The sequence below is a fragment of the Anoplophora glabripennis genome, unplaced genomic scaffold, assembly GCF_000390285.2.
Source record: "Anoplophora glabripennis isolate ALB-LARVAE unplaced genomic scaffold, Agla_2.0 scaffold75, whole genome shotgun sequence".
Classification (NCBI taxonomy): Eukaryota; Metazoa; Arthropoda; class Insecta; order Coleoptera; family Cerambycidae; genus Anoplophora; species Anoplophora glabripennis.
The window spans coordinates 527,913-540,359 of NW_019416255.1; positions in this window are offsets into that span (position 1 = coordinate 527,913).

Sequence of the window (12,447 nt, forward strand, 5' to 3'; positions counted from 1 at the left end):
TGATTCCGTGTTTGGGGGTTGCTACCCTTATTTTTTATTTCAGAAAAACTATATTTTTTATTTATAAAAAAATCACATTTACTCAAAAAGAATTAAAAATATGATTTATGTAAACAAATTGACAAAATTAAATTGACCTGTTTCGAGGTTTTCGTTAAAATCTCTGTTTAGGGGGGTGAACAACAAATTTGAAATTGTTATAACTTTCTTATTAAAAATTAAAAAATATATCTCTTTCTCTGAAAAGAAAGGTTACATTTTTAGAGTAGGTCGAAAAAGAAAATTACAAAATTCGTTCATTTTTCTGCTTATGATTTTTTTAAAATTTCTGAAATCTTCCCTTAACTTCTAGCCTCCCTAACCCAGTTAATTTTAATAATACAAGAAAAAGAGAAGAGGCCATTTTTATGTAGAATTGTATGCTTTACAACTTTTATTTCTAGCCCTTACCCGTTTAGACTTATCTTGAAAAACCCCTTTGTTTTATCTTTTTTCACCCTTGACCGGGGGTTGAATAAAAAATTAGTGTCACTTATTGTTATAACATTCCTCAAACTAACTCATATCAAAAATTCAGGCAAGTTTACCAAAATTTCGATTTAAAGGCTTATTTAATTGGACTATATTATCGAAATCTGGATAAGGTGATGGGTTTTATTAAAATTTTACATGTAGTTTTGTTCCGATTTCAATCAGAATTTTGAAGCAAACGATTCAAATTATCATGGTTTACATCACTGCAGAAAGAACTGAAATTGTCACTCTCTATTTTCGAAATAATGAAATGGCTCGGATAACTGCAAGAATTTTTAATGAAAGGCATCCTGATAAGAATCTCAGCTATCCCTACGTAATAAATTAATATCTAAATTCATGGAGACTGTATCCGTTGCTAACAAAAAACATGAACAGATTGTAATTTTAGGACATGTTGAACTGGATCCCACTTCAAGCACCAAAAAATTAGAGGCAACCTCAGGAATTCCACGTAGTAGTCTTCAGAGGATCTTGAAAAAGCATCAATTTCATCCCTATAGGCTTCATCATTCATTCATGTAAGAGCTCAATGAAGATGATCCTCCGACACTTCCAACAGGTTTTTTACATTAATTTTAAGGCAGAACAAAAAATTTCAGCGTGTTCGTAAAGAGAATCAAAATACCTTTAAAATGATGTGCCATTTAAGATTTTTGAAGAGGCTGCCACCCCGTTTAGGGGATGGCCCTACATCCATGAATTTATGATCAAAAGATTTTGATGAAAAGCAAAATCGACCTTTTTCGGGGTTTTCCGGAAAAACTTTCTGCTTTGAAAATATTTCAGGTGGACTGTTTTAATTGGGCCACCCTGTATATAGCTACTCATACAAATAAATAATTATTTGACACACATAGATGAGAAAATAGCAGTTTAATCTTCGAAAAAAAAAAACAAATAGCTGTCAAATGCAGCTAGTGCCAACAAGTAAGAAATTTTAATTCTGTACCGTATATATTCCAACTTTTTCAAGCAAATCTTATTGTTGTAATTTGTTTTGCACAAATTACTTCATAATTAGGACGATACCAAGTGGAACACATAACATAACCGCATATGTAATAGAAATAAAGTACATATATTAACACTAATACAATAAGAACTTTTATAGAGCATATCTTCAAGGTCAGGTCTATAAAAAGATAATTATAAAAATATAAAGATGTGACAAAATGAGAGACAGACATAACTACATAAAATGTAAAATTATATAACGCGATTTTTTAAAATTTTACTGCAATAAAAGTAATACATTTTTCTGTCTATTTCAAAATAAAGATTCAAATTTTTTTTTATAAAAAAAACTGTTGGGAACTTACGATTTCAATCAGACAAGGCGAAAACCTCGCATTCGTGGGAGAAATTTTCCGACTCGATTTTTTTGCATATTCAGATTCGTAAGATGCTCCTTAACATGAATCAAGATGATGCCGGCCGGAAATCTGGCGCCCATTTGTTTAAACAAACTTTTTTTAAATAAATTGTAATTTTTTTTAAGGTTTGTTGACACATTGTAAACAAAAAAGTTCCTATGCATTATGCCTCTAAAATTGATAGTTTTAAAGTTATAAACAATTTAAGTTGCTAATAATGCGAAAATGACGATTTTCAACGGCCGATTTCCGGGTTAAAAATTGTTATTTCTGATGTTGCCAGGTACTTAAATTAAAGTTTAAACCTCCCGCTACAAGATGCTGAAGAATTTTTGGGACTCGCATTATTCTAAAGCCTTGTTTTTTAATTGGCAATAAAGCGCTATGAGCCGTGCGCGCGTCTCTAACACGTAAATTTATTACCAAAGATCCATTACCCAAAGACTTAGTTAAACAATGTAAATGTATAAAAAACTGTAAGACTGAAGCTTGTTCTTGTAGAAAAAACTATGTTACCTGTGTACCTTTATGTGGTTGTAACATAGAACAGTGTGAGAATTCTTATGATTGAATAAATGTGTGATAATAAACCCCATAACCCAACAATCCCGTAACCTCATATCCCTGGGTGTGCAATGATTTATAACCAAGAAACTTTGAAAAATGTAATAGTACTTTTTTGTGGCGTGGTATTTTTTCAGTGTCGATACAAAGGAAAAAACCCAGGTGACTTTGTAACACAAATCTATATGTCTCAGATCATTGGTTATCGGTTTTGTGGTTGTACATCCTCGTACACCTAAGGTTGTGGGGTTACGGGATTATTAGGTTATGGGGTTATGGAAGTTCACAGTCATATAGTTTGAGACCTCTGATATATATGATCCACTTTTTCAAGATCATAAAATCGAATGTTTTTCTAATTACTGACCATTCATGTTAGTTTTAAATCACGAAAACCGTCTTCTAAAGGGTCAAAACACGGACTGATCCGGGAATTCTGGCTTTAAATTCGGATTCAGCGGGTTAAAATACTATAGGATATACTGGGCTGGAGTACGGCCGAACCTACTTTTTTTAGTAGCGCTGTATTTAGAAACTATCATTATGATAATTTGTTTGCTTTTACATCCTACCAAACTACAAAGCACAAAATATGTAAACAGAAATGTCACCATAAAAGAACAGAAGATAATAATCATAACGAATGAGCTGTGTATTGTTAACTTTACTAATAACACTTAAAGCTACTGTCTCAAATTATTCCATTTCAAGCGTGTTTTGTTAAGATTAGTCTTGAACAATATGAAGTACTACCATCGATCATAATTACAAGCTTTACAAGGTGCCATAATGCCAAATGAACATAAAATAATGATTTATTGTTATTTACGTTGGCTTTATGATTATTATTATCTCATATGCAACGGACCTTTAGCGATCAGTCCTTGAACTGTGGCGAACTGCAGGATAGTGACAAGAATAGCTGAAGATGGCAACAATAATAGCTACATTACAAAACCGTAATATTTTTATGATTCGATCCGACACGGACAGATTGCAAACATTTCTGGTGCAAATGTAAGTTACTACTAAAGTTTTAAGAAGCTATTAAAATGTATTTTTATTACGTTACAAAAAATAGTTTCTACGATTTCTACCTTGATCAAAAAGGTAATTGTTCCGATAATTCAAATTTAAAACTGCGACCGGCATGGCGGCAAAGTGTTCTAAAAACGGACAAAAACTTGAAAGAAATTCGCAGGGAAATAAATAAATATAATTTTATACCGCCTATTTTATATCAGCAAATTCAACTGCTTTTGTTATTAATTAATTAAATTAATTTGTGGCTTTAAAAAATAAAATAATTTGATATACCTGATGTTACAACTGTTCAAAATTTTGTCCACCGACGTGTAAACACATTGGGTCCATCTTACTAAGTTTCTACGAACTAACAAAAATAATGTTGTCTTGCCTCACCGTAAATTAAAACGATATCCATCAACTCTGAGTTGCTATACACGCAAGCCATTTTTGACACTAACCTACTAAAAATACTATTGTAAACAGTCGGATTTCAGTAGTCGGAGTCGCTGAGGCCACGTGGCTCTTCACGCGTATTACTAATGACGCTAGAGACTACAGTTATCCAACTATGTAATGATTGAAAGTACTATAACTTCAATAATTTTTTTCTCGAAAACTATTAGGATTTTACAAAAATTTTTTTACGATATTGACTCCATTTCTCATGCCGCATCTATTCCCAATTTTATTTGCATAAGTTGTGAATCACTCTGTATAATTTGTTAATATTATTACACTCCTTATGAATATGAAATAGAAAAATCGTATTAATAATAATAATTATTATTATTAATCCACCACTGATAACAATGACAGCTATAAAGCAAAAACCAATGTATGCGTCGTGGTATGATAAAGTTAGGTTACTTAGTTTCCCTTTATCGTTGAACTAAATAGGTCTTTTGATACATTTGGCATGCATTAAAAACTAATAAGTAATCCTTTGACATAGGCGTGGTGGGTCGTTTCAATTAACACACAAGGTAAGCGAGCTGCCACCACGGGATATCAATCAAATTTTCGGATTTTGGGCGCGGATCCTTGCTTAAAGGTTAATAAGGAATTTTGGCCGTACCTAGATTAGGGTTTTCAAATTTAATATCTGTTATTAAAATGCGGTTTATATTCCTAGGGTACTTTAAAATACCACTGCATTGTTTAGATATAGATCCTGTTTACGAGAAATTAGTGAGAATGTAATCAAGCAATTGTTCTAAGCGGTCCATTCTGAGAAATGGCTCAATGATTTTGATTCTTTTGTTTTCCTAATTTCAATATGTAAATTATGTGTATATACAGGGTGCGCAAACATCTCTTTGAAGTTTTACAATTATTTCAATGGTACAAAATTGATTTGAAAATAAATAGATTCAGTTCGTCAAACCAATACTAATTTTATTATACGGTTATCGATACGAAAAAACTAAAATACTTATAACATGTTCATTATTGTCACGTTGGAGTCAACACATTTTCGGAGGCGCTTTAAAATATTGACAATATTTCATCCCAGGCTTACTTTAGTTAATACCTCTTCCAACGGATCCATGAAATTAGAGAAAAATGAATTTATAATCGATTATTAGCAGTTAGTAAGTGATCTCCATGTATTTGTACGTTGTTTATCCTTACTATTGTCACCAACACCGAAGGTGCAGCGTTTTTAGGTTGACAGTTTTTCGAGTCAAATTGCTAAAGGAAATAGTTTAGAATTTAAACAACACAAATTTACCCGGTATCAACACAAACATTGAGTGTAATTTGGCAGGACAATATAATGAAGAAAATTTAGAAACATATCAATGCAAACTTTATTTATCAAATACTAAAAATAAATACATTTTTATTTGAGCATACAGTTATTAAAGACGCAGTTATTGAAATTCATACGAGGAATACTAATGTCGCTACGGGTGCCACAGCTAATCGTAGTAGATGTTGAAGTTTGTCCTTTTTCCAAACGAATTGATTGAATAATGCTCGAATGATACTCTTTGTCAATTTTTAAGCATGATTTTATTGAAGATGAATTGCTGTGTTCTGTTATTTTTAATAGAGCTTGTTCTTCAATTCCGCTTTTAATTAATTCGCTAACTGCTGCCTCTCAATTTGAATGATTTGTAATTTTGATTGACGATTGACATCTAGTAAACTATGGACTGACCCTAGAAAGAGAGGTCAATCGCGCAGATGTGTGCACGGCAGATGAAGCTAGTGCAGGCAAATACTGGTAAAACAAATAATGGTACTCGGATATACCGGTACAAAATACTGTAAACAAACATTAGACTAAAAGTCATGTAAAAGATTTCTTAAATTTTTGTGTGTAATTTAGTGTATGTGAAATATTTGTGAAAACTAAATATGGTGCAATCGTGTTCAACGTGCCAATATGTTTATACTTTTCGCTTCTTTCTGAAAATAATGACCAAGTAGAGTTGTCTCCGATGATAACATATTTGATTTCTCCCATCCTTAAAACAAAATGTCATTTTAACGTCTAAATTTTGCACCCGTACATGTGTCACTCTTCAAATCATTTTTTATCAAATAGTTTCAACTGAATTCTGCTTTATAATATGCTTCAGCAAAATTTGTTTTCAAATAATATGTTGAAAAAGAAAGCGCGGATATAGTTTTGCAAAGCAAGTTAATACGAACTATTTAAAACAACTACTTCAGAAGAGCTTGCCGTAATTTTAACTAATCGAGTTTATGGTATGGGGAAAATAAATTGAGAAATACAGAAATATTATAAATAATATTTGGAAAATTGTAACTATGAATATTTTTTAAATACGTTTAATAATAATTTTTGACTTTAAATTTCTAATTATTACATTCCCCCGTTAATACCTCCAATTTGTACAAAAATTCCATATAAACAAATAGTGCTTCTGCTCTTATTCTTTAATAATAATTAAAATTACTGGTACAAATATGTATTGTTAAAAGAGGAGATATCGAATTTAATTCAGTTTGAGTTAAGATAATGAATTCTTAATACTATAAGTGTAGTTTTACTCATAGAATTAATATATCTACACATGTTTAATGGAATTTTTTGTCTTCTAGTCTCTATGTATTATTTTTATAAAGTATTTGTAGAACAGAAATTCGTCGGATGTCTATGTATTCTGCCATACATCTGAATATAATTAAAAACCTAATCAATAATTTTTCAACATTTTTAACTTAACCTAACTTAACTTTCAGTGTAGCCGCCACACATAAATGTAGTTAAAATCATTTTAACTTCAAACGGAACGGAAAAAAGGGGTAAGGAATCGAGTATAGCTAGCTGATTGGTTGAATTAAATGTAGTGCGCTGCAGTTGAAGTTCTGTGAACGAAGCTTAAGCCCTTACTAGCTCCATCTCTCTCGCACACGTCTGAGCGATTGCCGTTTATATAGGCAAAATGACAGTTGGGCAAGTGCAGTAGTTTCTAAGGTCTATGGTTGTGCTTAGTCCATTTGGAAATTTCATTAATTCCAATCGGCACATTTTTATACCAACCTATAGAATTTTTCTTCTTCCAAATGGGATTTGGCGTAAGAAATACTCTGTCCAATGTTATGGAAGCGTCTCGTTTTTCCATCAACTTTTTAAATAAGCGTACTGGGCACATATCTTCCTCTAAAATATTAGGGGTAATCCATTTGCTGTCACATAATTTATTGTCACCGCCAGTTTCTTTTCCATTATTTTCAATTTCAGATACAAAATAAGTGGTTTTGCAGTAAGTGAAGTGCTAACCACAGATACTAGTGAAAATGCTTTGATCTTTTAAAAACAGCAAGTCTTCTGTTTTCGGACTGCTAAAATCAAAAATCAGTTTCTCGTGAACGTTTTTTAATAATAATTATAATAACACACGTCGAGCTGGGAAATGATAAACTTTTTCGAAGCAACATCTTGCCACTATCCTGTCCAGATAAATGTATTACTACTTCCAGTCGGTTAGCGTAGAGGTTTAGCGATCTCAAAATTCTTAACAAACGATAGCGAGTGTAAAGTTCCAGCGAACCATTTTGCCCTTTGTTACTGGCTATTTTCAAGTGACGTCAGTTTTCTCTGGATCAGTCGTCATGCCATGAGAAGCCTAGGTAAACTAAAACCGCTGTATCTTTTCCATTGCGTCACAAGCAATATTCGTATAAACTAAGACGAAAAATGCTAGTCAAATTAGTCACTGTTTTCATATAATTGAAATGTCATCTTGACAATTCCCAAATCTGAATTTCTGGCAAATTTTAATACTGATGTTACTGGATATGACAATATGCCAAAAAATCAATATTTCAACGTTTAGAACACAGTTAGTACGGAGACGCGATCAAAACAACTGTCAAATTTTAAATCTGAGTGTCAGTTCTGTTTTTAAATGCGCAAGTCAAACTATAGTCTAAAATTAATACCCAACAAACGTCCTCCATTTTCTTTCACTCTAATACACATAAAATATTGGAACCGTTGTCTGTGATAGATTGAGATTATGAAGACATTTATATCATCATTGTATCTCTTTTTAGCGCGTTTAATAATGATTACACGTCCGCAACGACTGTCTTTGATATTAGGACACACGCGTGACGTAATGGCAATCTTAAAACGGTTCTACTATATATATGTCTTCCTTCTGAAAGAGCATGAATTTCTTGAGACTTAGGCTTCAATGGGGTTTCTCTCAACTTTTAAAATATTTCCTTCTTCTTCGAATGATCCTCAAAGGTCTGACCAAGTGTTGTAACATCATCAAGATAGTCGAGACAAAATTTCTGAACATGCAAAATAGTTTCAATAAGTCGTTCAAACGCACTGCGAAAACAAGTCAATGTACTAAATTTTGATTTAACAGTTGAAATTTCCTTGAAAATAGGTCTTGAGGATATGTCAACTATTTTTTCTATAACTATTAGTTTTTAAGATACACGCATTCCTGTTGAAGATGTATACTGTTTCTTAGGAATAAACATGAGTTGACTAATCCAAATGTGCTTATTCATAATTTTTCTTCATATCAATGTGGTAAATCAGTTGTTATTAAAAAAAGCATATAGTCTAAGTGAGTTTTCTCAGAATGGTTTATAACTAAAATTGAGTTAGCTGCAGATACATGCAGTATGTGGACGATATTGTACTTTTTATTTGATTTGATGCGAAATTCTACATCAAATTTGCAGAAGCAGTAATTCTGAACTTATTCAAGCTGTAATGATGTTCCATATTTTTAATAAGGCTCGTCAATTGAGACATTGCCCGTGGTTATCTGATATAGGAGTATTATTATTATAATATTAAGAAGAATATATGTATGATTGTGTTTTCTGTTGGAGGCTTCCCAATTAATTGCAGGCCCGTCTGTGTTGACAAAATTGTTTGGACGACAAGCCCACACATATCGAATACAGTAATCCAGTGCATACAAAAACTATTCACTATAATAACAATTGCAAGAACGTCAGTTAAGAATAATCATAATTAAATTGTAACAGCTATAAACATAGGAGTTTTAAAATCGTTGGAAAGTTATTGTTTCTGTCACACTTAAATTAGTTAAATGAATGTTATATAACAATAAGTAATTTTCTCTTTCTGATTGGTAATAAAGATGTCTAAAAAAACATATATTGTCAACCCAGTCGCGTAAATGTGGTTGCATTTAAACGAATAACCACACAGAATGATGAATTGGGTATGACACAAAGTTAAAATCGAAACCTGTTAACCATTCCGGCAAGTTCATTAATTATACCGAGAGCTATTCAAAATACAGCCCAGACATGACCAGCCGACATGATTTTAAGAAACAACACGTAACACATAAAAAGTTGTTGGTATTTAGTTTCATTGTCAGCAATAAAAAAGGGGGAACAGGAAATTTTGATACTAGACATGTGCATTATGCATGCAGGGGATAATAATCTTAATAAGACCAGTTGCATATCGATAGGTTATTATACATTTTAGTTTAAGGTGAGGTTCGACTTGAAATTTCACCACAAATTTGTTTACAAAGGGGCATTTGTAATTTCAGATCAAGGTTTTGGGTTAAAACATATAAGGAAGGCAGTACTGGATTTTAATCGGTTAATATAGCGATTAAAAAATAATTAAAAATTAAAATTAAAAAATCAGTATATACTGACTAGCTACAAAACTTTAATCATCCATTTATGCTCCTTTGAGTTTATATAAAGTCAATTTTGTAATTTTTAGCTTCTATTGCACTCTACTTATAATGTCACCGGATTTGTCATAACTTTTTGTAATTAAAATGAAAAAATAATAGTGATTATTTCCAACATGTTACATCAGTTACAGGAAATGACAATAGATAATAGAAATAGATATAAATAGACAATGATAAAGATAAAACTAATTTTTTTAATGAGTTTTTCGTCAATATTGGTAACAACATGTTAACAGAGATTTATCACCGATTGTTCTGGACAAATACCTTATCTTTGGACAAATGTATAACCACACCAATTTATAAATCTGAGGATAAAGAGCAAGTTATAGACCTGTATACTGTAATAATGAGTTGAGCCAAAGATTTTTAAAATATCAAAGGGAAAGGTAAATCTTTGAAGATAAAATTAGTAAAATTGATTTTAAAGAAAAAATTATAAGTTGAATAAGTGTGACCAATAGTTGTACAGTAAATGGAGGAAATTGAGAAAGGAAAGACAAAATAAATAAAATTAGTACATGATCAATTAAAATTTTTGTAAAAAAAGGAAGTAATAAAGTATATTCGAAATTAAAAAAATGTGATTGGTAATTAAAATTTTGATTACTAGAATTAGAAAGTGATTTATAAAAATTAGTGGGATATGAAAAGAAAAGAGTGAGGTAACTGAGGAAAAAATAATAAAATTGGAATGACAGTAAAAGTGGTAGAAATTATATTATGAATTTTGAAAAAAGGAAGATAATTTAATAACCATAAAGAAACGAGTGTAGTTAGTAAAGAAAACCATATATAAAAGGAATGGAAGAGAACATAATCACAAAAAAAAACGAAATTAATTGAAGATTAAGGCCAAGAGAAGTCAAAATAAATCCAATAACGAAACAAGTTAAATGTTATAGGGGAATAACCAGTATCGAGTATGCCCACACCTAATGAAAGTCATAGACCAGGGAGTAGTAATAAAGAAATATTAGGAAGAAGACAAATAACAAGGAATTGACAGATGACAAGACAAGAACAGGAGTTGTGCTAGACGGTTCAGCAAAGGATTAGAGGAGAGAAAGGACCAAGAAGAGAAGAAATAAGAGTGTTAGACAGTGATCGAAAGGTATAAAACCTTAATATAAAACAAACTAGTATTAGATTTAATATTGAAATCCAAATAATTGGATATTGTTATTTAATTAAGTAGGACGTGGCGTAGGTAGAGTTTAAGAAAATTTTGTTGATCGAAGATTGGATCATATTTTCTTTTTCATTAATAATATTGTTAATTCTCCATATAAAAATAAGAAATATATTGGTATATTTTTAGCATTTGATACCAATATAAGGGGTGTTGCACTTAAATTANTTAAATAAATTAGAAATTACAAGAAATAGAATAACTAGTCAATTAAAATTCAAATATATTTTTTTTGTCTTTGCCTTCTTAAAATTTTATATCTAAATTCATTAATCAGTGTAATATTTTAAAATTAGTTTACTGATCTTCTTAGAACCATACCCTGAGGTGAGACTACTTGTTAGATTAAAATTTGAAAATTAATTTGTTTTCAAACAAAAGCTTTCTCTAAACATAGTGAACAAAAATTTGAATTAAAGTACGATTATATGCTTATGTGAGCTGGAGCCCAGGCAAGAAGGAAGTAAAATACAAAGTTAAGCAGAATAAGAAATTAAGGTAAGAAAAATTTCTATATCTCAAGGAATCATAACAAAATAATCAATAGCATTGCTAAAATATTTGAAACAACTTTAAGGTATGGTTTAATTAACTATTTCCTACGGTTTAATGTTTTAATGTTTAACTGATATGATTTCAGAAATACTGAAGACTATTCTGAAGTTCATTAATAATATTGTTAATTCTCCATATAAAAATAAGAAATATATTGGTATATTTTTAGCATTTGATACCAATATAAGGGGTGTTGCACTTAAATTATTTACGAGTTATTTGTCTGGAAGAGGACAAAGAGTAAAAATAAATAAAATACTAAGCGATTTACTGTTGATTTCTAGTCTACGTAATTGATTTAGTATTTTTGGAGAACATTGATGCCTATATTATTTTTTATACTGATGATTCAGCAATAATCTTTCATGAAACGTATTCTCTATTGCTTACATAAGAATTGCCTGAATCTTAATGTAAATAAATCTAAATTTATAATTTTTATTACTATTGAGGTTGACCATTTTTTGAAAATAATTGTAACTGTGAATGTTTATAATAAGTAGATCAAATTAAATATTTAGTAGTGGTGTAGGCTTCTATGACAGTTGTCAGTTGTTAAACAATTTTGAGGCTCAGACGTTACTCAGACATATCTTCAAAAGAAGAAAATCTGAAACTAGAGATTAAGTGATATAGTATTTATGTATATTGGCTGATCCATGGCGATACTTGTGGTCACTGATCTGTCGTTTCCGTTTCTCCAACTTTGAGGTAGATTGTTATTATAACTCGTCTTGAAAAAGGCCATCCCTATCTTCCTTGAACTGTTATAGATAGTATTAATTTTGTATTTTCTTGCAGCCTATCTTGGTAGTCCATCCTGACACATAAGGCGGGTAAGTTATTGACATATGTATTCCTCTGTTTCTTTATTTCTAAGGAATACCAGAATTCTGATGAGAAAGGTTTAGGCCAAGATATTACAGAAGAATTGAAATAATTTCAGTTTAGATGAGGGGTTAGAACTACCTAGAATTTGATAACCACTCATCTGAAAAAATCA